General features: G+C 39.5%; 1 long non-coding RNA gene across 1 annotated transcript; it reads right to left on the reverse strand.

Annotated features, from left to right (window-relative positions):
- Positions 1 to 661: 661 nt before the first annotated feature.
- LOC118969260 (uncharacterized) lies at positions 662 to 19,301 on the reverse strand. The gene is made up of 3 exons (XR_005057207.2): positions 19,207 to 19,301; positions 7,670 to 7,848; positions 662 to 756 (listed from the first exon to the last, which is right to left on the reverse strand). It is a non-coding gene; the product is annotated as an uncharacterized lncRNA (long non-coding RNA).
- Positions 19,302 to 22,298: the final 2,997 nt, after the last annotated feature.

Consider the following 22,298-nt stretch of genomic DNA (forward strand, 5'->3'; position numbering starts at 1 on the left):
ACCAACAAAATCTGATGAGGTATCAAGTAATAAAAAGACCTAAAGGGAACTTGAATGCATATTACTATGTGAAATAAGCCAATCTGAAAAGGTTACATACCATGTGATTCCAAATATATCACATTCTAAAAAAGGCAAAACTATGGAGACATTAAAAATAATCAGTGGTTTCCAGGGGCTGGTGAGAAGAGAAGGATGAACAGATGGAGCAAATACAAATTTTAGGGCATTAAAGTTACCCTGTATGATACTATAATAGTGGGTACATGTCATTACACATTTGTTCAAATTCATAAAATGTACAAATATAAAATGTAAAAGTGAGCCTTAATGTAAACTATGGACTTTGGGTAGTTACGCTGTATCAATGTAGATTAATCAGCTGTGACCAATGTACCCTCTGGTGGAGGATGTTGATAGTGGGGGAGGCTGTGCCTGTGTGGGGACAGCAGATACATGGGAAATCTCTATCTTCTGCTTAGTTTTGCTGTGAACCTTAAACTGTTGTTAAACGAAAGTCTATTTAAAAATAGTGAAACAATAAAAGCACTACAATTTATATGTAAACTTTATTTACTCAGAAGTATTTCTGAAAACAGACAAAAGAAGAGGGTGAGGCAAACTTTAAAAGTTTTTTTTTTTCTGCTGGAAATAAATCAAGCTCAGAAAGGGGTCTCCTTAGGACACTTTGTTCACATTTGCTGATGGGCCTCTGTGGCGACAACGATTGTTCTGCTCAGTGGATGACAACTTATCCTTCAAATATTAAAATGAAAGAATATTTAAATCAACAAAGATTAAATAATCAATTTAGAACAATTTGGTCGTTTGAATGTTTCTGGGGTCTACATACATTATCTCCTAATTTGTGCATATTTATGCCAAAAATATCATTTAAAATCAAGGGAAAAAGAACAGATTTTCTCTAAGTAATGCCTGGAGTAGTAGTTTTTAATTGTCCCTTAACTAATCACCACAAACTCAGCAGCATAAAACATGACACATTTATTATCTTTAAGTTTCCAAGCATCAGGAGTCCGGGCACAGGTTAGCGGGGTCCTACGTCAGTGTCTCACAAAATCACCCTCAAGGTTTTGGTTGGATTGGGTTCTCATCTGGAGGCTCCGCTAGGGAAGAATCTCCTGCCAAGCTCGCTCAAGTTGCTGGCAAAATTCAATTCCTTGCAGCTGTGGAACTGAGGAATCTAGCTTCTTGCTGGCTGTCCACTGCAGGCCATCTTACCCACTAGAGGCTACCCACAGTCTCCTGCCAAGCTGGCTTTCCGAGGATGGCTGCTTACTTCGTCTAGCCAGAGAAACCTCAAGAATGAGTAAGCTAGCAGGAGAGAGTCTTACATAATATAAGGTAATCATAGGAGTGATATCCCATCACCTTTGCAATATTCTGCTGGTTAGAAGCAAGTCACAGGTCCCACAACACTTACGGGGACAGGAATTACACAGAGGCTTGTACCCCAGGAGTGAGGATTATGAGGGCCACTTTAGAGTCTGTCAACCACACATAGTGCACTTCAGGGGTGATTGTTGTATAGTTTGTGTGACTAAAAGCCAAACACATTAGTAAGTTTTAGCTGAACTAATTAACTGAGTTAAAATATGTCCTTAATATGCCATTCACCAAAGCAAAGTGAATTAAAGGTTAGACATAAAAGTCATTAAAGAACTGATAAATATATAATAAAATATTTACATAACTGTGGGTTTAGGAAGACCATTAAAAAGGAATACCAAACTTAGGATATAAAATGGAAAGACCAACAGACAGATAAAAATAAAAATTTTAAGTATCTGTAAATGCTACAAACAACATTGCAATCTATGTGACAAAGTGTTAATATCTTAAAATATAAAGAACACCTACAAACTAGTGAGAAACATACATAAGTGACTAATAAACAGGACTCATATTCAAATTCACCAGTGTCAAGGTGAGGCAAATTAGACCAAGGAGATATGCTTTTTTTTTACTTTATGATGAACAAAGATTTAAAAGACCAGTAATACCTTCATTTTGGCTGGAGACTGGAGAGTCACTCAGATCTTATCTCAATCAGTATTGCATTTCTGGGGGTAATTTCATTATTTACCAAATAGTTACAGTTATCACATCTGTGCCAGGCCATTGCTTGGAGACAATTTGTGAATGCATATGTATTTAGAAACTTTATAACATGCAAACACTTTTACCCAGCAGTTCCACTTCTAGGAACTTATCTTAAAGTGAAATTAGAACTAGCCATAAAAAAGTGTTCATCTCAGTTTGATTTTTGGTAGCTAAACATTGGAAATCATCTAAGTACCCAGATAAATAAATTAGAGTAGATCTATACATTAGAATTTCATGTTATAATCAGTGATGTAGTAGCACTGTTTAATGATTTGGGTATGTTTCAATATATTAACAGAAAAACTTGGGGGTATAAAATGATACTGCAATATTGACATTTTTGTCTACCTATAGACAAAGGCAACAAAATGTTGAAAATTATTTCTTGATTGTAAGATTCCTGGTGATTCTTTTGCCCAACATTACTTTCTCTATATTTTCTAAATTTTCTTTGAACATATATTAGATAAAATTTCTAGAAACCATGTTTAAAACAAACCATACATATGATAATATGAGTAATTGTTTTTTTATTTTCCAGGTAGAGCCATAAATCTGTATCACCTTGCTTACTTCTGGATTTAGTTATGTGGTTGGTTAACACCAGATTGATAAATCTCAAAGTAGGTTATACCAAGATTTAATTATTTATCATAAGTGAAAAAAGTAGGCTAATTATAAGAGCTACCTAAATTAAAATTAGACTTAGCATTTATGTGTTGAACAGATCAAATCTATTTGGGGCATGTGTCTCCTGTGATGAGATTCAAATGTAAGTTGCCTACACTGGCAATTTACTGATTAACCAATTAGAAGTTTTTAAAATCCATTATCTGTAGCAAATAAAAGGAGTGATTGGAAATGCTGATTAATGTATGACTTAGCTTCAGAAATAATTAAACTTTATTCCTGAAAATATTGTGGAAAACTTTTGAAGAGCAAATGTAAAGTTATACCACCATTAAACAGTCTTCAGCGCTATGCTGATGCCCAATTTTTATTGCCTTGTCAGACAATAACAGCTACACTTTCTGAGAACATTTTGAACTTGCTCTTTCAGCCTTTGGAGAGCTTTCTGTGCTACAGATACCATTTACAGGGTTTTCCTTTGTAAGTCTTGGTTTAGTTAATTTTCAAACCACAAGGAAGGAGGAATTTTTAGTAATAATGCAATATAAATGGCATGGCTTATGTTCTCTATTTCAATACGGTAGGAACTGGGCGTGGGTCAGGCCAGCCTCATCTTTGGATCCCTCAAATATCTTGAACTGTTGCTCAGATGTGTTGGGTTTGGCACGACCTGCAAGACCCTGGGCCAGGCACTGTTTCCTCTTTGATTTTTTAAGCCCCTGTGTATTTCAAGGGAAACTTGATCCATATGTTTCTGATTCATTTACACTTAACTCCTCAAAATGTTGTCTTGAAGGAGCTATTTGATATCCAACAAATCTTTGGAGCCCTTTTCTAGAGGGCTTTGAAAATCCTCATTTTGATCTCCATAGAATAGAAAGTTAGAGTTACTCTTAGTGTGTGCGTGTGCACGTGCGCATTTCAACAGGCAAACGCAGTCAGACTAAGGCATAGGTTCAACCTAAAACTAACAAATAAGATGTCAGCCTGGAATTGTAACATGGTCTAATGTTCTATCTACTAATCAGAGTCTCCTGTGGGGGAAGGGTGAGATTCCTTCTCTGATCTAAACTTGTCCCAATTCCATTAAAATGTTCACCATCTGTTACCAATATAGGACCTAGATGTGGCTGACAGTCAATGCCCTGTTCTTGGGTTCCAATGAACTATTTAGGATGAACTGTTTAGAATTACTTTATTGTTATCAGGAGTTCTTTTTGAAACCTCTGATGTCTTAGGTTAAAATTTTATGTCCTAACCTTAGAGAAGAATAAAGAAATGAAACTGTCAGAGTCTGATAGTTGTCTTGCCAATAATTTGGGTTAAGGCAGCTTAACTAGCTTAATTTATACCCTCGGAATCGACCAGATTGTTGGTTTTAAATTCTCTTTCACTAAACCCTTTCACTGTTCATGGAAGTGGTTCATTTTTCCTTTCTCCAAAAATATCCAGTATGACAAGTTGAGATGGTATTTTCTGCCATTCAAATCAGTGAAAGAGAAGCTGATGTCAGAAAGGAAAAGGCACTTATGCTACTACTATCTCCTAAGTGACAAGCACTTTATATATTTATTCATTTAATATTCAGCAAGATTTTATTAAGGGCACATTAAATCCAGCATGGTAGGTACTGTGATAGCTCAGAAAAAATAAGGTGGATGATATGAAAGGCCTCAATGAGCCAGGGGCTAGTGAGATAGACAGAATCAATGATAACTAGAGTGTAAAGGGAAATGCTAAAGGTGGTATCCCCTGGCAATAATAGCTGCCACTTATTGGATACTAACCATATATGAGATACTGTAGTAAGTACTGTATAAGCATCATCTCACAGAATCCTTACAAGAATACTGTTGCTTGTCTCATTTGAGAGGTTATAAAGCTGGCCATGCTGTCTTTGGGGACAGGACATGTGAACCCAAAGCCTGTGCTCTTAGCCTCCACTATATATGACCACCATTCTCATGTCACTTATGGAGTTGACTGTATTAAGCCAGCCGTTTTTACTCATGATATTTTATTTCCTCATGATAGTTTATTTTCTCATAAACCTTACAATCATCTGTGAGTTGAGTGTATTAATCTGCATTCAATAAAAAGGCTGAGAATAAAAGGTTAAGAAACTTGTTTAAGGTCACGTAGCCAGTGGGTGGTGGAGCCAAATTTTTATACTCATCTGTCTGGCTGTAAGGCTGGGGAACTTTTCCCACAACATCATGTTATCTTGCATCTTGTACTCAAATCACACATAAATATATTAATTTTGCTCTTGAAAGGCATAAATTCATGCTACAATGGTTTGGTAAATATATTCTCCCTTTTGCCAGCCTGTTTCACAATTCATAGGATAAAAGATGAGCTGTTGCAAATATTTTCATCTTTTGTTTTCACTGAACTCATTGGCCAAGACCTCAAGATGGACTCACACAGCCCTTTTAAAGACCTCTGCTTTCTGTGGCTGTTAGTCATCTGTCTGCTGTCCCTGATCTTCTGCATTTGGATTGGGAGGTGTCCTTTTTGGTTCATTTCATTTTACAGTCCTATCACCTGAACAGAACTTTCCAGAGTCCCTTGAAAAATGCACCCTCGGCAAATCTTGAGACTTCATGGAAGTTATTAAATAGCACAGGCAGAATTCTGCTTTTGGGTATGGAATATGTAAAGAGAAGTCTGAGGGGGAAATGGTAAGCTGAGGTACCTGAGCAAGTGTGATGACAAGCTCTGTGGAGAGCCCAACATTTCATCCCATCCAATCTTGAGTAATGCTGGAGTGCCTTGACATATTCCTGGCATAGCCTGGGGAGCATTCCCCCCTACCTTGACATGCTTATGTGCAAATAAATTCAAGCACTGCCCAAGTATAATAATCACAGAGAGTTCTGTGTAATGGTGAAAATTGCCTGTAAATATGTGACAGCTGACTTAGGCTCCATTTGAAGTGGTATAAAAATCAACATGTTCCATGAACTTAGCCGTGCGTCAGAGTCTCCTGAAGTAAAAGCTAAAAGCCATTCCTGAGTAAGAATCAAGACACTTTTGGCAGCTCTATTAACCACTTCAGGGCCCAGAGATAAATGCAAAGTTAGCTGGATATGTGGCGTTTCTGTGGGGCATGCCCTTTGAAGCCAGCCCTCTATTGTTTCCCCTTTCACTCTGGGCCATAAACAGAGTCACTGACAAAAATGGTGACTTCTCAGTAAAATGCATCCGTCTGTAGGAATGGGAAAAACACACTCTTTCTTTTCCTGCATGGATACTGCTCAGGTCTCCTAGCTCCAATTTGGAGCAACAAGGAATGCTCTTTAAACAGCAATAATTAGCCGTAATTGCTGCCCAACTCCACTTTCTTGCTCCTTGAGTGAGTGTGACTCTAAACTCTTTCTGTAAGGGTTTCAGAAGAAGACTAGAGGATATTGCTCCTTTTCTTGACCCTTCACCTCTCTTCACTATGGTGCATACACACATCTGTTCAGCCTTCCTCCTTTATGAAAGAGCTGAGCTTTCTGTGCAATCTAGTCCTCCACCTGTGTGCTTGTCACTCTAAGGCTGAAAACTTCTTGAGGACATTGTTTAAACCCTTCATGCTTCACCTTCCGTCACTGGAAAACAACACCACCACCACAGGTGTCAGCCCTTCCATTCCCTCTAGTTGCACTTGCTTTTACCTTCCCTCTCCTTTTTCCTTCAGTCATGCTTCTTGAAATGGTCAGAACATTAAATGCTTGCTCTGCTCCCCCACCCTTAACCCCTCTACTTAGCTGAATCTACATGGCCAGCATCACCGTGAATCTCCCTCTGACTAAATCCAAGGGAAGGATTTTATTTCTAGCCTTGGTTGCCATCCTGTAGCACATCATCCTTCTCACCACCCCCGAGTCAGGGGAAAGGTCTCGCTCTGTAATCTCTGCCCCACTTGCTCGCTCCCGGTTTTCCTCTCATCCCTTTCCTGATCTCCTCTGTGGATTTGAGACCCCTTCCTAAGGGGCTTCAGTCACTGGTACGCTGGGGTGCTTGTAAAATGTGCAGATTCCCAGAATCTCCTTTAAACTCTTAATGGATAGATCTGGACCCACGCATTATATATACAATCAGATGTATATTTAGAAAGAAAAAATACACCCATACTTTTGGAGGATTGCCCAGGACCATGCTTTTTAAACAAACACTCCAATTGATGGTGATGCTAGTGAGCCGAGGGCCACATTTTGATGAACTCTGAAAATTCATGCCCCTTAAGTTTAATCTTTGGCCCATGTTCCTCCTGGGAGTAACCCCCTTCAACTGCTATCTACCCACTGACATCTCCCCAATCTTTATTTCCAACTTAGATTGCTCTCTGTTCTTTCTTTTTCTTTCTTCTCTCTCTCTCTCTCTCTGTCTCTCTCTCTTTCTGTATGCCTCTCTCTCTTTCTCAATTCTTTATGGATTTATAGATCCACCTCGTATTTGGCATCTCTAAATGGATGTTACATAAGATACTAAAACTTAAGATAACCAAACTGATCTCATTGCCTTTCACCCAAACAAATAAAATAAGCAAAACACACAGACACACACACGCACACACACACACACATACACACACACACACACACACACACACACACACAAAACTATGGTCCTGAATTTTATTAATTTCTTAACCATCAGTCAATGATGACCTTCACCCTATGAACTTATGACCCAAGACTGGTGCCTTTCATTTCCGCAAACAATGGATCTCTATTGATTTTATTTCCATAACAAATCTTAAATTAACCTCCTTTGCTAGCATTAATAACTCATTACTAGGCAATTATATGTCTACAACAATCTTCTATTTTTTCTCCATGCCTTTACTTTCACCCCCTAATCCGTCCTCCGCATTTACATCAAATGACCTTTCTAAAATGGCAGTCTAATCACATCTTACCTTTGCTAAAACAGAGACTCCTGCAGGCTGATGTTAGAAGTCCTTAGGCTCCTGGGGCCCTTTTGGATGCAGCATTGCCCAGTTTGCTTTTCTTCCAACCTCATCATGCACGCCAAACATTTGAATCTGTACTTCCTTTAGAACACTCTCACATTTTGCTGCTTTCTCATATGCTGTTCCTTTAAGATAAAAATGGCATTTTCTACTATTTTTTCCCCACATTCTCTCCAATAACCAGTAATGATAACAATAACAATAAGTAACACTTAATGAACCCTTCCTGGATGAAAACCACTGTTCTATATAGATATATTTAAACTTCACAATCTTTCAGTTAAAAATTATTATTATCCTGATTTTACTGAAAGGAAATTTACTGCAGAGAACTTAATTAATTTGCCTAAGATCACACAACTAGTAAACGGTGAGTCAGACTTCAGACCCCAGTGGACGAATCTAGAACCCACCCACCCGACCATGGCATCAGATCAGCGATTGTTTCCTCCAGGGAGTTTCTCCTACTGCCTCTCCCAGCCCTGCAGGGGGCCTTTCTCTGGAGTGCCTCTCCTGTCCTGGGACGCTCTTTTTGGGCTCTCTCATTGAGCTTAGCTCACTCTTAGCTAGTTGATGAGTCCCCTCATCCCATTCATTGTACTTAAATGTAGTATATTAGCTACACACAAATGTTCTCTTTAGTGAGAATTCCTTTATTCATTCATTTGTTGAAACATGATTTTATCTTCATGGCAGATATTTTTGCTTAAATCCACTGGCCTAATAGATGTGAGAATCTAAACAGATAAATACTTGTTCTCTTCTACCTAAGCATGATGTTCTTTATGTTGAAGTTCTGTTCTTTCATTTATTTTCTTGATTACCTTTTTTGAACATCTCTTCCATTAGTTAATTAAATCATTGTTGAGGAAATGTCCTCAATAAACATATGCTAAGTGCCTCCTCTGTGACAGGCAGTAGGAATACTTTTCTGAAGCACACTAGGCTTGATCTCTAGCTTCACAGAGTTTCTGACTTCATGATCTCTTGGGGGAAGACCAAAAATTTAAATAGTCAGTGAATAAATATCTAAATTATTTTATTTAAAACCAAGAATCTGATGGAGATATAAGAGTTGACACCTAAATGTATTATCTGTGCCATTCATTTGAATTCAAAAGTATCTGTTTCCTGGAATAATTATTGATACTGTTTTTTGAGCACCTGCTTTTCTCAACCAGGACAGACTGGGGTTTTGATTTCCCTGTAGCTGGTGGAGTAAATATGCTAATAAAGCTTTGTGAAGAAAGTGGACTTTTAGTTGTTCCTAGAAAATGGGTAAATTTGGTTATTGGAAATTAAGTCTAAAGGCATTCTGTGCTGAGAAAATAATGTAAGCGGACACAGAGACAAACATTTCCAGGTGTGTTTTGATAATGTAGTAAAGACAGTGCTTTATGTGTTTGTCAAATTGTTTTCTTTTCCTCCTGATTTCACAGCCCACCTTGCATCTAAATGGGACAAGGTAAGCAAATTTGGGTCAGTGGAAAAATAATGTACAGTACTTCCAGGCACAGTTATAGGACACTGCATGTGATATTCCACATTATCATGTCCCTCGTCACTCACCAGTTATGTGCAGAGGATCCACATGAGGATTCTGGGTGTCCCTGAGATCATGGAATCACATAATGGAAGCCACAAGGACATCTGAATGAGCATGTGGGAAGCCTCTCTTTGGATACACAAGTGGACTATTATGTGAGCAAAATCTAGACCTTTTGTTAAGTTAAGCATTGAGAACTGAAGTTGTTAATTCATTACAGCAGTCATTGTACCTTGATTAATATGGGAGCCATTCTTGGGTACCGTATTATTTGATGGAGATGCTCTGTGAAAAGTAGACAGATATCATTTGAATAACTGTTTAAAAAAAAAAAATATATATATATATATATATATATATGTATATATATGATGTATCTCCAAACTCCTTATTATATGTATCTCTGGCAAATGCTAGCTAATACAGAGGCCATAGCTATATCATTTGAATAACAGGAGTTCTAAAAAGAGGAAAAAATAGAGAAGAAAACTGTCAAATTATAAAAATTCCCAGCAACCAAATATGAGTTCCTAATTTAAAGAACCAGAAAGTGCCCAAGAAAATGAATGAAAACAGAACCACATTAAGATATTTTGGGAAAGTTCAAAACCCCAGAGATTAAGAGACGATCTTAAAGCTTCTAGACAGAGGGGGGAAAAGGGAAGAAAAGTAAAAGAAATAACAGGTCACCCACAAAGAATCAGGGATCAGAATGATGCCATACTTGTCAGCAGTCACAGTGAAAACTAGAATGCAATGGAGCCATACCTAAAATACCCTGAAGGAATGGGTGGTTCTTTGTAGTAATTGTAGGAATTGCTTTGAGAAAATATTTGTAAAATAAATAATCTGTAGCAAGTATATGTTTATTGGAATTAGGACCACTGATGTCATAGATGTTCTCAACAATAGCTGTTTCCCCAGTGTTGGGACTAAAGCCAGATTAGAATGAAATGAGTGGAAGGTGAGTAAATGTAACCCAATATTCAAGGCAAGGGAGGTGTGGCTTCAGGTGGAAGGGTGTTCCCCGCCCGGGGCAAGTTCCTTACAAATCTGATAAAACCAAAGGAAAACAAGGGAAAGGGCAGGTTGGGGAGAAGTTTTATTGCTCAGGGCTCAGCCTTTCACTAGGCTTTTTCTGCCCCCTCTCCCTCAACTCTGCTAGACAGACCCACTCCATCTGCCCTGCTGAAGGGTGCATAGCTCCTTCCCCCACTTGCCACTTCCCAGAGAAACTGCATGGGTGGGTCCCTGGTGCCTGGAAGGCACCTAACCAATTAGCACCAGGAACAGAGGGGAGGAGAGAATGGTGGCCACTCTTCACCCCCTACCCCAAATGGACCAGAGGCTCTTCCCTGGTAAACATCCATTTACACACAAATAGGCCCTTATCTGCACACTACTATCAAGGTCAGCTGGGAAATTCTAGGTGAAAACTTCCATTTGCCCCACAGGAGGGTTAATTAGTTAACTAATTTGTATAGGAAAATTCCGAGCATGTTTCATGCCAATAGTAATAATTCAGTTGAGAAGGACGCTTGAATGTGCAGTACAGAATAGACGTTTTGGATGTTATCTAGGTAAAGCAAATGGGTTTCGTCAAGACAAAAGATAGGCCTATATAACTTTGGAGAAAAGAATTGGAGTTTTCAGCAGATCTTGGTGCATTTTAGTTTGGACTACATGTTAAAGGCGCTCTATAGCATAAGAAAGGTTTGAAATATGCATGTAGGAATCATGAGGACTGAGAAGCCATGGATTCACAGAGCAGATAGGCATCTTCCCAAAGCCTTTGCTTCAAACTTGAGCTAGGCCTACTTCCATAATGCTGTTATTCTCTCACACTGACCCTTTATGAATAGGGTTTGAAGTCAGGGCCTCCTCTTAAAAAAGAGGAAAGGAACTATCTACAGAAGTGGGCCTGTCCCTGTTCTGCTTCATAGGGAAAAATTTGAGTATATACAGCAAATTGAATGATGGTAAACTTTTTCAAGGAAATAACCATGTCTTGTATTTTTGTCTTGAAGCACCTAATATTCTGAAACAAAGTAATTGCTCAGTAAATGTGCTTTGAGTGAATAATTTTGAATGAATAAAAATGAATGAAAAATGGTAAGAATGATTATGTGAACACTTTGTATTATCTCTTTTTTTGGTAAAATTCTAGGATTTTTCTTACTCTGGATAACTGAAAATTTGGCCAGGTTTTGCTAAAAGCAATAGGTAAATGAAAGATTAAAGGTAAGTATCTCTAAGAATTAAGACAAGAGATTTTCAGTATATGGATTTTGCAAAGAGAGAGTCCTTGTCCACATGAAACATATCAGACACACTAACCATGTTGTTGAATGTCCCAGAATCACAACTGCTTCTGTTTAGTTCAGTTCATTTGGTTTCCAGTTAAACAGGGCACAGATGTTTGTTATAGCAGCTAAAGGTTTAGCAGGCAGAGTAAATTCTGGATTTTTAGGCAACAGAAAAGACTAGTGATACAAATATTAAACTAAAGATTTAACTTTTAAAAACCACTTTTATTTTGGCTTAGAATGCATTATTGACTGTGCTACTGATCTGTTCCCATCTTGAAATTAGCTTATATTTCCTGACCCACAGAAAGTGTATAGGGAATCAAGAAGAAGCCAGACTGGAAGAAAATACACCTTTTGAGATACATACCGTAAGATTCAAAACTAATGTCCTCAGTTAAGAAATCCCTTCACTTTTCTCTCATTATCCAGTTTTCTGTAACAAATAGTGTCAAACATCAGAGCTGAAACAAGTCAGAGTTTCCATTTCCATGGTCAGTAAAGGAAGTATCTTTCAAAAGCTGGAACTAAAATTAAGAAAGTGACAAATGGAGCATGGTGGGGGTGGGAGAAAGGACTGATGGGTAGGAAAGAAAAATACTCAAGTCTCTTCAGTGTCTACCACACAAATGGGGAAAAGTTGCCTACAGTGCTCAGAAAAAGCCAACAGAGAATGTGCAGAAATATGGCCCAGCATGGTGGCTGTCTTTGCACGATACAGAAGTACTGACTGGGAACATTATGATGGAACGAGAGAGATGCTGGAGTTCCAGGGCTGGGTGTTGACATCAGGGTGAGGCTAGTGTTAGGAGATGTGATGCGAGTGGGTGAAGCTGAAATGGGAGGGACCAGAGTATTGGAACATGACTGACCAATTACTGACTTGAGGACTATTCCATGGAATGCAAGACAGGTGGTCACAATAAACCCAAACTAAAGAGACTCCAGAGGCATGGAAAAGAAGGAGAGGACCTGGCAAGCCTAAAACTCACGTTGTCACATTCACCCCTGGCATTAATTACTCTCAAAGAAGCATGTCTACAAGCGTGGTGCTGGTTTCACACTTGCCATATTTATGAGTAGTAGGGCCAAGCCTCTGAAGAGGATTCTTCTTTGGGCCTCTGAGATTTAATGTTCTGAGCTTTATTTCTTGCCAGCCTAGAACTGAAGATGTGTTGAAGATGACTGTCTCACTCCGGAAAAGTGACTCTGTGAGGAGGAATTCACTGATTTTGGCCAAACCAAGAAGGCCGTTATTTATACCATAAAACAGACAGCCAGAGAATGCGAGAAGTGGCACTTCTCTGCTCAGAAGCTTCTTGCAAGTGTAAACAAAAACCTTGGTTGTTGCTGGTGACTGGCTCCTTTTCAGAATCTGACCATGTTTTAGAATGGAAACAATCAAGCAGTGATGTCAATGTCCCCATGGGGTCTAAACATCTTTTCTAACCTTATTTCCACCCACCATTTGGCTCTATCTATACAAAGGAGTATAACTTGCTTGCTGAGAAAACAAATGAGACAGAGTTCAAAGGCATTTGCATCCTAACTGATAAAGAATGGATTGAATACTTGCATGTATGTACCTCCATTCTCTACTATGCTGCAAGGGCCCACATTTCTCCAGAGCCACCAATATACTCAGAAAGCTTAAAGCCCATAAACCTGTGGGTTACTTCCCAGAGTTCTGTGTCCTGGTCTTATTATCACTGACAGTGGAGCATGTGTTAGAGAAGGCTGAGGTGGCTAATTCTCATATGTCATTAGAAGGAAGATGGAAAAATAGTTCTTGACCTTTAAATAGAAAGTTACACACGCAAACATAAAAAAAAATGGCAATAATGGTGTGGTGGTGTCCTAGAAATGAATAACCACTTTAAGGGCAACCAAGAAGAACAACTTACAGCAACTGAATTTGTTTAATGTTTGAATATTGTCATTGGCTAATTTCTCCTTTTTTGATCATTGCAGTCTTTAATGTGATGGCGTTTTATATACACCCAGTGCAGCTGCTAGGAGCAGGGAACATGCTAGACACTGAGTAGACATTCACCTGTCTATTCCATACAGAACTAACTCAGCTTGTTGTAGGGTGACCTGGGTTGGTCCCACTTTACACCTGTTGTACCAGTGCACCATGCAACTAGAGCCCCCTTTCATTCTCAAGTGTATCCCAGTTTAGATAATACAAAATATGGTCATTCTCCTTAGTGACCACATTGGCTTTTTCTCCTTTCAACTTTCTGGTTAAGATTGTTACAAGTGGAAGACAACATGGGCTGAACATAATAGCTGTCCCATATACCTGAATACTATAGTATCATTTCAGAGGGTCATGCAAAACAGAGTACAGCTCGTTATTAGGAAAAAAATATTCTATGAAATAGAACCTGATCCAAAAGGAAAAAGGCTACCCTGATAGGCAGTGAGTATCTCAGCCCTGAAAGCACTCAAGCAGAAGGCCAGAAGACCATCTGCCAGGGGCGCCTTCGAGGGGTGCTCTGCCAAGGTGGTTGAGAGTTTGTGTTGGATCACTGGCTACCAAACTGTTTCAAGCTCCTCAAGAATCCACCAGAGAGCTTGAGTAATCAAGCGTCACCTTCAGCATCTCTGCCTCACTGGCGTGGGGACTAGGAATATGCATTTTCTCCATTATGGTTATAAAAATTAAGTAAGATATGAAAAAATATAAGGAAGTTAAAATAGCCTAGATCTCACCCACCATCAACATTCAGTGGCCACTCTTTTACACATCACTACACTTTTATCCCGGGCATATACTTTTACACAAACTAAATTATACTAGAGAAGTATTTTATGTGTCATTAATATTGATATTTTGGGGAGTTCTTTTTTACTTCTTTTCATTCCACCTGAGTGTAATTAGTATTATCAACCCAATAAGTACTCTTCTGTAAATCTATCTTCATGTCCACATAATCACATACCAAAGTTTATACACTGTATGTTCATGTATAAACAAAGGTTTTGTCTTTATTTTTCAAAATGGTATTGCATTATATATACTTCCTGGCTTCTTGCCTTTTTTCCCACTTAAAGTTGTCAGATCAACTATATTGATCTCATTTATTCTATTTAACATCTTGAAAATGTCCTACAGTATGAATATTCTCCAAATTCCTTATTTATTCTCCTGTGTTTGAGCATTCACTTTGCAGTCTCTCAGCACTATCCATAATGCTGTAATTAATACTTTGTACTAATATTTCTAATATCCACTTTCATTTCTACAGAATAGATTCCCAAGGTTGGGATTATTGAGTCAAAGAATGCATGTGCTTTTACTCTTAATAGGCATTTGCAGACTGTTCTTCCCAGCAATATATGAATGAACTCCTTTCTTCACATCCCAGTCAGCAGAGTGGGTTCCCACTCTTTTTCATGTTTGCCAATTTGGTAGGTGAGAAATGACATTTATTGTCATTTTTTTGACCTGCAATGAACTTGAGCATCTCTTCATATGTTTATTGACCTTTGGATAAGGAGCCTATTCACATTCTTTGCCTACTATTGAGTTGTTTGTAAGTGTTCTTTGTATATTATAGGCATAAATCTTTTATCTGCCATATGTGTTGAAAATATTTTACTTAGTTTATAGTTTGTATTTTAAACTTTGTTTATGATTTCTTCCACATCATTTATAATGCATTTATATTTAATTACATTTATCTTTTTTTGAAGGATTCTTGGTTTGCTCTTTTAGTCATGACTGAACAGTGTGAGTCTTGTCACTGTGATGGAAAACCATTAGTCTAGAAGATCTCAAAGTTCCCTTTACAGTCTTAATTTTGTGATTGTAAATCTGAGACACCACAAAGAGTTTTTCCATGTCTCAAATTGGAATGGCATTCGAATGAGATTTTGCTGTCTTATTTTAACATAGATAATGAAAGTCTAATGAGAAAATATATAACTCATGAATAAGCAGATTGTCTGTAAAACTTTAATACAACTTCAAGAAACCTAACCACAAGACAGATTATCTGAATTCTTTGGGAGATCATCCTCAAGAGAAAAAACAGCCAACAGTGAACCCTGAGTTGTCCTTACATTCTTGGAGGTATTCATGATCAGGAATTCCTTCATTCTAGCACCTTCTTAAGGTTTGCTAGGGACATGTTGGCAATAAAAAACTTTTTATTTTTGGCTCATAATGCCCAGTACTCAGCATACAGGGTGTTTACCTCAAAAGGAAAGTCTGATGTGAATGAAAACCAGTAAATGGAATCCTAGCTCTGCATATTATTTTTTTTTTCTTAAAGAAGCCTAAAAAGTATTAACTTGCAAGATTTTCATCTCTGGTGGAAAACATGCAGGGCTTAATTGATTCCTGCAGAATCTCTTAAGCCGTTGAAAGGGATATGTCTCAGAGAAATTTACTTGCTGGCTGTTTTACATGCATGTGCACGCACACACAGAGAGACATATCACTGCCCTGAGACTTCACAGCCAGGCTCCCGAGCTTGCTGATTTACTAAACCAAGTATTAGTCATCAGTTTTCCAGACCCCTGTCCCTCAGGATAATTGAGACAACAGTTGGCCACCTCCTTAGCTATCTATCTAACCCATCCTTAAAGTGATCTGTTTACTTTAACAAGTGCAATGAAATCGAAAAGCAAGACTCTTCTGCTAAAGTTATTTAGTGGTTTGCTTTGGGAACCTGATTTTTCTCTCACTCTCTCTCTCTCTCTTTTTTTAAGTATAAATTTGGCTATGGGGAGCTACAGGGTAAAGACGTTCTAAATACTACATCAATGTCTACTCCAGTTTTATGTACTTTTACCTAATATCGTCTCCATGTATTTAACTTACGTTCCTTACAAATGGACAATGAGAAATCACTGTTTGTGTAAGGGACTGTATCAGGTGCCCCAGTTTCAGAATTCCTGGATACAGAGGATTTTCACCCAACCTGAAATAGTCCAAATTTCTGCCTTCCTTGCTTTTATAGGTAAGCGGCTAAGTATTGGCTTAGGGTTTCCCAACTCCACGTAGATGGATGCACTGCACTTCAGCCTCCTAGCTTCCACAGGGTCTACTGTCCTTCTCAAACATCCTCTACCATGACTGGATTCCCCTTTCATCCCCATGCCACTTCCCAGGGGCCAGCATTCCCTCAGCCAACCTGCCTCTCAGATGTGGGCACCCTCAGTGTTGTGAGCACCACACATTGTAAGCAGATTTCTACCCCTGTTTAACACTTTCCTCGCTTCCTCAAGCCAGGAGGTACCCCACCTCTCAATCAAAGCCTTTCCCTGTCCCTGCGCTCTGGACTTCCCATCTCCTCTACTATCTTACCTGTTGATTACTTTCGTATCCTCCCTCTCTTTGACCTTGCACCCATCCAGTCCTCTATCAGTCCTTCCCCATCAGCTAGTAAGTACGGTCTTGCCTCCTCCGAGGGTGAAAGGGGCCCTTTATCTCCCTCGTGCAGGCGCTTCTCTCTCCTGGAAAGGACACACTGCACTTGCCATCCCCTTTCCTTCTCCGCATGAGCAGCCCCTCCCCGTCCACATCTGTTCTTGCAGAGTAATCCGTGCTCACTAGAGACCTTCTGTCATAATGACACGATATTTTCCTGGTCTTTACCTTACTTGACCTTTCCACAGCTACTGACCCATCTCACCATTTCACTGATAAGATGCTTTCCTATTTTGTGTCTGGGACATCTTTCTCTCTCCTGGCTTCCTTTTAGGATCTTGCGTAGACTCGTCTTTCCTTGATGGCCCTACAGCATAGCATCTCAGGAGACTCTGCCTTCAGGCTTGAATCTTCATAGGTTCTCTCTGAGGACTTAATCTAATATTCCAAGATTTCAGCTGTTGCCTATATACTTGATTTCTGAAAGTATGCTACATAGAGACACTGGATACTTAAAAGTTCCTGTCCAGAAAGGAAGTCATCATTTCTCCTTCTGCCAAATCCACAGGTCTCAGTATCTTCCCCATTGGATAATTGGTGGTATAGGTTGCCTGGCGATTCTGGGAGGCGTCCTGGACAACTCCTGCCTTGTCAGCAACATCCTTCCATTAATTGTTCACCCCAGCCAGCCTCTATTTGGTCATTATGTCCTTATCTGCTCCACTGGTGACACTTGGGCTAAGGCTGAGTTATCCACCTGACTTGCAACAGAGTGCAAGCGACCTGCCTACCTCCATGAGCGACTCCTCCAAACATGCTCAGCCCCCTTAATGGGATGATCACCCTAGAATAGAAATCTTATCATGTGACCTGGTTACTAAGATCCCTTCAAGAGGACCCTGACTCAGATCTCCCTTCAGAGTGTTAGACTGGGGACCGTGAGACAATACTTCACTCCCTGCCTCTCCATGGCTTGTCCCTTGTGTTTTAGCAATAAAGAGCTGCTGGTAGTTTTCAAACTTTAACGGTCTTTTTCCCCTTTGTGACTTTCACTGGAATAGCCGCCTTTAAATTCATTTTTTATTTTTTTGTAGAGTGATTGAATATATGCACTCATAAGCAAATGTCAATTTATTTATGCAAAGTAGTTTTATTTTTCCTTAAAGGCTTTATTGTTTGTCTTGCTTCTGGCGGAAATAGATTTCTTGGACTCTGGATTGTCTGTTGTCTGACCATGCTTAGGGATAACTGACAGTGTCATGGAAGCAGCTTTTAAAATAAGGTTGCAGAAGAGTTATACTTAGTCATTTCCAGTAGTTCTAAAAATATTGATCACACAGTAAACTCATAGCTCTCCTCCTTCTCCCCATGCCATCCTCTTCTCCTCCCACTTTTGGGCTTCTTCTCCTTTTCTTTCTTTCTCCATGCTGCCTCCTATCACCGCCCAGTCTTAGCTGGAAGATGTACTAGGTTTGTGAGTAAATTTGACTATTTCACATTTTCCAAATAAACTTTAGAGATTTTTGTCCTGCATTGTCATGAAGAGATGCCCTTTAAAAATAGTTGGTTCTCTTGCACAATACTACCCTCTTTAGCAAATGGCTATGTACACTCCCTGCCTCTGCTGAATTTCCTCATCTTCCTTTGCCCACTCAGCCACCCTCACCACACAGCTCCTCACCCATCCTCCCAACACATGAAAGAAAAGAGTCCCGGCTCCCAACAATAAGATCAGTGATTTGCAAGGTGGTAATGTCCTCTGTGAATGCAGGGCATATGAAAGATGCCAGTGACAACGTGGGAACTGATATTCTCATCAGCTCCCATGAAGCTGAGCCAAGGGAGGTCCTATGGGTAGATGGATGGGCTCGAACCTGGCTTATAGCCAGAAAAAACACTAGTAAGAGGGACAAAACTTTGGCCTTCCTAAAAAAAGGTGACTGAGCTACAAGAGAACCTAGAACAAGTCTGAAGCTCATGTGCCCTTATTACAAAAAATATAAGAGCTTACTAAATGTGGCATGCCTCTGATGTACCAGGCAGTATTCTGTACTACATATATTATATGAGTTAACACTCAGCTTTTCTAAAAAATAATATTTAAGTAAGAAAGAAGTTGGAGATTACTGCTAGAATCCTTCAGTGGGTCCCCATCATCTCCAGTATAAAGCCAAATTGTCATCTCCTACTTCCCCCTCTCAGATTCCTTACCTTCTGACCACAGTGAATCACTGGCACACACACTCACCTCATATTTCTGGATCTTTGCACAGATCTTTCCCAATGCCTGGAATGTTCCACTGATTCCTATTCATCCCACTAGACAAAGCAGTAGTCCCTTACTTTGAAGCACATATTGACTGCCCAAGTGAACTTTGCTCCTATGTCCCTTTGAACTTTACTTTGTTACTAGTCTATTACATTAATGACTTTGTTGTGTATGGTTCCTATTTTTGACTGCTTTCAAATCTTCCCAGCCAAGCCACAAACTCATTAAGTCCAGGAATGTGTCCCTTTACCTAGTAGGCAAGCGTCCAATAAATATTTATTGAGAGAATGAGCAAACAAGTGAATAAACAGATGTTTCTTGGGGGCAGAGGGAAGTCCTCTTCCCGTCTCCCATACAGTCTCCTCATGTCCGTGTCATACAGTGGGTGTTCCATTGGGGTCCTTCCCGATGAAGATTTCCAGCTGGATTGACCCTGAGCAAACCTGGGGTGTCATGACCGCCTTGGAATCATGCTTGCTGTTGACACGTGGGGCTGTGGCAGCTTGCTCCATTTCCAAGAACAAGAGGTAGCAGAGTCGAGTTATGTCTTCTTGAAAGGATGCTGTCAAAGGGCAAATCCAGGCCAGTGTGAACCTATTCCTAGATTGCGAACTCAGCTACACTTCTCTTGCTGGAGAGGGTAAAGCCCAATGAAGCCCAAATGAAGAATGAGAATGTACCAAGCCTATTTCTACAGAAAATGCTCATAGATGGAGAATTCCCAGTTCTTAATTTAAAGGGGAAAATGACTCTGGAAAAATTAAGAGAAAACTTAACTGAAAGAATATTATGTGGCTCTCCAAAACACTTGAAAAACAGGAGAACCAACACAAAAACAGGGGCCTACCCTCCCAAATGCCACAGGGGTGTCCTATTTGCATACCACACCGAACTGCAAGGTGCAGTGAGAAAGGGTCATGCTGCCTTTGTAGCTTCTACAGCGGGAGGTGAGCTCAGCCTCAAAAAACAGGGACTTTCTCAAACATAAGATGGAGAGCCAAAATAATGACAATCACTACACACCCCAAGCCTGTCTTCACATGTTAATTGTTTTCTGAAGGAAGGAAGTTTATGTCCTGTTTACATTGTTTAATGTCACCTGACAGCACAATAAGAAACCCAAATTATTTTTAAAAATCAACAAATATTTTATTGAGCATACATTTCTATGAAGCATAACGATGAGTTAGACTTATTCTTGTCTACTAAAACTTTATCTAAAAAATGCTGAATGTTTTACACAAAACATTAGGGAATAAGTTTTAAGTGCCATTTTAGTGGAACAGCTCAGAGTAGTGAGCGGTCTTCCTGGACTGGGACGGTTAGAGAAGACGTCACAAGGTGAACTAATAATACTGAGCTGGGTTTCTAGTCTTGTTCTCCTTCTGCCCTATACTTACTCTCCTTGTTTTATGACTTATCTTTGTTAATGTCAGCCTCTGTGTTTGGAGGGTCCTTCCTCATTCTTCTCGACTTATCTGAACTCTAATACATCTCTAAAGCTCAACTGCAGAAAAAGTGTGTGTGTACATGTGTTACAAGCAGACATAGAAATTTATGCAATGGGATCTCAGTGACAAGGGAAGAATTCTGTTTGTTTACACTTGCAAGTGGATAATGGCAGACCTAAATCACGGAACTGTTAACCCAAAACTGTGTCTTTTAAACTGGATTTCCTCCAAGTCATGATACCACATTCATCATCTTCCCTGCCCTGCAACTTCTGTTAATAGAAGCTCTCACCTTCAGTCTTAAAAATTTTTAATTAGTACTTACTTACCCAGGGGATCCGTGGGACCAATATTCTACTCTCTCCATGCCTCCCAGCCTTCACTCCTCTCCTTCATGGTCCACACTGGACAACTCATCCTGACTTCCAGCGGCTTCCTGGACCCCAGCCTCCCTTTCAAAATACATATTCACAGGATTTCATGGGTGAACCTTCCCTAAATATTTATTCTAAAACCTTGCTCTTCTGCTTAAGGAACCTACTGGCTTGCTGTTTCCTGCCTAATTAGACCGAGTTCCTTTGCCATGCTTCTAGAGATTCTCTATTGTGAAAATACGCAAATGCTTCAATGACCTGACATAGAACTGTCCAAATGTGGGTTCTGATAGAGTTCTGCTGATCACACCACACACACTCGTGCTTAATTTTCCTTTTAGGATTGAAAGTACTTAAAGACCAAAAATCCAGCTTGAATCTCATTTCTACTCACCTAGATCATTCTCATTCTCCAAGCCCCTACTCACGGCTTCATCCACTTGGAATTCTTTACTGTCTTCTGGGCACTCTGAAGCATACCTACCCTGAAAGGCCCTGCATGAGGACCTACTCATTGTTCATCTCCTTCTTTGAACATCTAGAACATTGACAATTTATACTATGCAATTTAACATTTATACATTGTTCTATTTTGTCAATCTGGTCACTGACTCAAATGTGTTGGGCTTGGCGCGCTACCTAGAGTTTATGCTGCTTGAATTTAGAAAGCACGCCTTCTGTTTGAATATTACTTCCCATGCTCAATTTAACACTGGATGAGAACATTGTGGATGATCAAATAAATATTTCATGATTGATGCCAGATCCTATATAAAGCTTAGTTTTTCTCATGGGTGTCTTAGTTCTAAGATACCAAATCACTTCACCTTTGTAAAAATTATATAATGACTGCAGGTTTCACAAATACATTCTTGTATATTTCTGGCAATTACAGTTAACATTTTGAAAAAAACCACCTTTCAGATCAGAGAAAGGAACAGCCTTCTGATCCCAGCAACCTCAAGCTCTGGGTGTTACAATTCAAGGAGTGTTCATTCCTGGCTCTCTGACAATTCCATCAACTTGGCAATTACTCAAAATATCTTTAGTCATGAACTCATTCCTGATACACAGGCAGTCACATCACAGAATGTTTAAAGTACCCAGATGCCCCCAGCATGCCAAATACCTGTTCTGGAATGTCTCTCAGAGGCTCCATCTTATAACTGCTCTAGCCCTTTCGCTGGAGCAGACCTGTCAACAAATATGGGCTTGATGCAGGCGGCCACATTTCCTGCAGCTTATG

The sequence above is a fragment of the Manis javanica genome, chromosome 6, assembly GCF_040802235.1.
Source record: "Manis javanica isolate MJ-LG chromosome 6, MJ_LKY, whole genome shotgun sequence".
In the NCBI taxonomy this organism is placed as follows: Eukaryota; Metazoa; Chordata; class Mammalia; order Pholidota; family Manidae; genus Manis; species Manis javanica.